Genomic DNA, 5,000 nt, shown 5'->3' on the forward strand with positions numbered 1-5,000 from the left:
TCTGATTAAACCGTCAGAGTGAGAAATCTGATGAAATCGTCAGAGTGAGAAATCTGATGAAACCGTCAGAGTGAGAAATCTGATGAAACCGTCAGAGTGAGAAATCTGATGAAATCGTCAGAGTGAGAAATCTGATGAAATCGTTAGAGTGAGAAATCTGATTAAACCGTCAGAGTGAGAAATCTGATTAAACCGTCAGAGTGAGAAATCTGATGAAACCGTTAGAGTGAGAAATCTGATGAAACCGTTAGAGTGAGAAATCTGATGAAACCGTCAGAGTGAGAAATCTGATGAAACCGTCAGAGTGAGAAATCTGATGAAACCGTTAGAGTGAGAAATCTGATGAAACCGTTAGAGTGAGAAATCTGATGAAACCGTCAGAGTGAGAAATCTGATGAAACCGTCAGAGTGAGAAATCTGATGAAACCGTTAGAGTGAGAAATCTGATGAAACCGTCAGAGTGAGAAATCTGATGAAACCGTCAGAGTGAGAAATCTGATGAAACCGTCAGAGTGAGAAATCTGATGAAACCGTCAGAGTGAGAAATCTGATGAAACCGTCAGAGTGAGAAATCTGATGAAACCGTCAGAGTGAGAAATCTGATGAAACCGTTAGAGTGAGAAATCTGATGAAACCGTTAGAGTGAGAAATCTGATGAAACCGTTAGAGTGAGAAATCTGATTAAACCGTTAGAGTGAGAAATCTGATGAAACCGTTAGAGTGAGAAATCTGATGAAACCGTCAGAGTGAGAAATCTGATGAAACCGTTAGAGTGAGAAATCTGATGAAACCGTCAGAGTGAGAAATCTGATTAAACCGTTAGAGTGAGAAATCTGATTAAACCGTTAGAGTGAGAAATCTGATGAAACCGTCAGAGTGAGAAATCTGATGAAACCGTTAGAGTGAGAAATCTGATGAAACCGTTAGAGTGAGAGCGCCGCTGGGAGAGTCTGAGGGGTTTTTATGTAAATATGCAAAACTGATGCATTAAAGGCACCAAAAGTAAAAAAGTCTCTCTCTCTCTTTGTGTGTGTCTCTGTACCTCTCTCTCTCTCTCTCTCTCTCTCTCTCAGCGCATGCGCGGGGGAAGGGTGAGCGTGGCGTGCGGAGCGCGGTTGGCGTGCTGCCAATTTTTTCGTTTTTTTTTTGCTCCATTTTTCTGGCGATTTATCGCGACTTTGTTTCATATAACATCTAGGAACAACCTGGTGTGTGTGCGCGTGAGTGCGTGTGTGTGAGTTTATTAGCGTGCCTGTGCGCGCGGGTGTGTGTGTGTGTGTGTGTGTGTGTGCGCGTGAAAGTAGTATGGCGAGCAGCGGGCAAACTCCGAGTGATAAGTTCTGTGAGAGCTTGACTCGCCGGCACGGTGTTCGCGTGGTGTGTAACGCTAGTGTAGAGGAGTGTGTGTTAGCGGTTGGAGATGTGGTGGGGTGTGAGAACGTTGTCTCTGCCTCCCGCATGAACAGTGCTATCGTCCTTTTTCTGAACAGTATTGATAAAGTTACTGTACTGATTCAAAAAGGTATCAAGATTAATAATGAGTGCATCCTGGTCTCTCCCCTCAGTCCTCCTGCTAAAAAGGTCTTGTTGTCTAATGTCCCTCCATTTATTAGCAACCTCGCAATAACTAACGAGTTGTCTCGGTACGGGCGAACCGTCACCCCCATAAAGAGAATCTCCATCGGTTGTAAGTCCCCACGGGCTAAGCACTGCGTGTCTTTCAGGAGGATGGTTTTTATGGTCCTTAATGAAGGTCTAGAGGAGCTGAACGTGGTTTTTAGATTCAGTCTTGATGGATTTGATTATAATATCTTTGTGTCCACCGATGCAGAAATAAAGTGTTTTCAATGTGGTCAGACGGGACATCTTGTTCGCGCCTGTCCTGAAAGACAGAGCGACTCCGGTGTTTCCAGGCGACCGGGGCTAGAAGCAGCCGAGCCTGCTGGAGCTGTTCCCCCTGCAGCTACAGCTCGGCCTGCTGTGGAAGGCCCCGCAACTGCTGCTGCACCAGGGCCTAGTGAGGGTGAGCCCCAAGCTCAGCCTGCAGCCCAGAGTTCCACTAGCGACGTGCCCATCCCTGAAACACCCTGCTCGGCTGAACCGGACCTGGAGAAGCCTGGCTTGGCTGAACCGGTCAGGGAGCCCTTCAGGGAATCGAGCATGAGTGAGGAACCGTGTGAACCTGAGAATGTCACAGTGGACTCTGGAGCAGTGCTGGAGCCGCCTGCGCTGGCAGAGGCAGGCACAGGGGTGCAGAGCTGTCGCCAGGAGACACCGGCCACTACACCAGTGCATGGGGACAGAGGAGATGTGGAAATGGAAGACAAGGCCCTATTTAAAGTACCGACAAAGAGAAAGAAAAGAGGTAAGGGACAAGGAAAAAAGCAGGCAAAGAAAGAACTGAAAGTGGACGAAGCTGAATCAGACAGCGAGTTAGATTCAGTGTTCAGCCAGGAGTCTCAAGAGGAACTGCTGAATGTTGTTTACAGTGCAGATGACATAAAAGAGTTTTTGAAAACTACCAAGTGGCAGAAAAATGTCTCTGTAGAAGAGTTCTTCCCAGACCGGAAACAGTTTGTACATGATGTCAAGTATCTTAGAAGAGAAGGTGTTTTTACAGACCAGGAGATATTCATGTTAAAGAAACTGATAACAAAGGTCAATAGGGAGAACTCTGACGAAGATCGAGTTGTTTTTATTTTTATTTTTATGTGGTCATGTTTACTATTTGTTTGTCTTATTTATATTCCTTTTTTAATGAACGGGATCCAGGTTGCGAGTTTTAATATCAATGGAGCGAGGGAACATGTTAAAAGAGCAAAGCTTTATGAACTTATTAAGCAGAAGCGTGTTGATGTAACTATGCTGCAGGAAACACACAGTGACAGCAGTAATGCCGCTGATTGGGTGAAGGGGTGGGGTGGTTTGGTGATTTTAAGTCACAACACGTCGCTTAGTGGTGGTGTTGCCTTGCTTTTTTCTCGCAATTTTATCCCGGTTTCCTACACTGTTGAGGAAGTTTTAAAGGGGAGGCTTTTAAAAGTGAAGGCTGTCTATGAGAACGAGGTTTTTGTTTTTATTTGTGTGTACGCTCCCACAAATGCAGTGGAGAGAATTATTTTTTTACATAAACTTCACAATGTCATTTTAAACTGCAGCACTGAAGAGTTCTTAATTTTGGGAGGGGATTTTAATGGCACAGCAGACCCTCTAGACAGAAATCATGCAGAACCTCACTTAGCCTCCCGTAAGCGTCTATGGGAGTTGGTAGAGGCCCACGATCTCTGTGACGTCTGGAGAACCTTTAATAAGAAACGGAGACAGTACACGTGGGCCCATTCCATAGACAACACCCTCTCCCTGGCGCGATTAGATCGGTTTTATTGTTTTAAGCATCACCTGGCGGTTTTTACGAAATGTTTTATTTTTCCAGTAGGCATCTCAGACCACTGCATGGTCCAGTGTTCTATCAGTAAAAAGAACATAAAACCTAGGAGTGCCTACTGCCATTTTAACACTGCACTCTTAGAAGATTCTCATTTTAGAGAGTCTTTTATTTTTTTATGGAATTGGTTTAAACGTGAGAAGGCAGCTTTTAACTCCCTACAGCAATGGTGGGACATTACGAAAGCACAAATCAAAGTTTTCTGTCAGCAGTACACTCTCAATGTCACAAGGGACATCGCTAGATCTTTAAAAGCTCTGGAGATAGAGATAGTGGAACTCCAGCATTTGGGGACCACAGGAAATCGAGGGCAGATTGCAGCCCTCAAAAGAAAAAAAGCTCAAATGAATGACCTGTTGGACACTACAGTACAGGGGGCGCTGGTCTGCTCACGCTTTAAAAGTGTGACCGAGACGGACGCTCCTTCTAAGTTCTTCTTCAGTTTAGAACAAAATAATGGACAGAAAAGATTCATGCATGCTGTGCGAACAGAATCAGGGGATCTCGTCTCAGAGCCTACTGATATTCGCCAGCAGACAGTCAGCTTCTATTCGAAGCTATATAGCAGCGAAAGGTCAGGGGCACAGGTAGCGGAGGAGAGCTTCCTCAATGACCTGCCTAAGCTCTCAGAGACAGTGGCCAAAGAGCTGGACAGAGAGCTGACACTGTCTGAGCTTCAGGAAGCTCTCCAGGGTATGGAGAATGGGCGGGCGCCGGGTATAGATGGTCTCCCTGTTGAATTTTTCAAGGCGTTCTGGGCAGTAATAGGGCAGGACGTGCTGGAGGTCCTACGGGAAAGTGTGAAGTGTGGTCAGCTCCCATCAAGCTGCAGGAGGGCCGTCCTGACCCTGCTGCCGAAAAAGGGAGATCTGACCCACCTGAAGAACTGGCGCCCGGTGTCACTACTGTGCACTGACTGTAAGCTGCTGTCAAAAGCATTAGCTTTGAGACTGACGAAGGTGATGGAGCAGATCATTCACTTTGACCAGACGTACTGTGTGCCCGGCAGGTCAATTTTTGACAATGTTTACTTAATTCGTGACATTTTGGACGTCTCCAGGCTATTGGGCTTAAAGACTGGTCTGATTTTTCTAGACCAGGAAAAGGCTTTTGACCGGGTTGAGCACGAATACTTGTGGAAGGTGTTAGAACGCTTTGGGTTCAACCCTGGTTTCATAGCCATGATCAAAGTGTTGTACAGTGAAATTGAGAGTGTACTGAAGGTTAATGGTGGTTTATGTGCCCCTTTTAGAGTGTACAGAAGCATTAGACAGGGCTGTTCCCTATCGGGCATGCTGTACACTCTAGCAATTGAACCTCTTTTAATTAACTTAAGAAGTCGAATCTCTGGTTTTAACATTCCACACTGTAATGCTTTACTTTGTCTGTCAGCATATGCAGATGACCTGGCTGTAATGGTGGGATCCCAGGCTGATGTGAATGTTTTATCTGATGTTTTAAGAGACTTTGAGGTTTTATCATCAGCAAAAGTTAACTGGGGAAAGAGTGAAGCGATTTTAGTTGGGGAGTGGTGAGGTGAGGAGCCTACACTCCC

The sequence above is a fragment of the Pangasianodon hypophthalmus genome, chromosome 16 (genome assembly GCF_027358585.1).
Source record: "Pangasianodon hypophthalmus isolate fPanHyp1 chromosome 16, fPanHyp1.pri, whole genome shotgun sequence".
Classification (NCBI taxonomy): Eukaryota; Metazoa; Chordata; class Actinopteri; order Siluriformes; family Pangasiidae; genus Pangasianodon; species Pangasianodon hypophthalmus.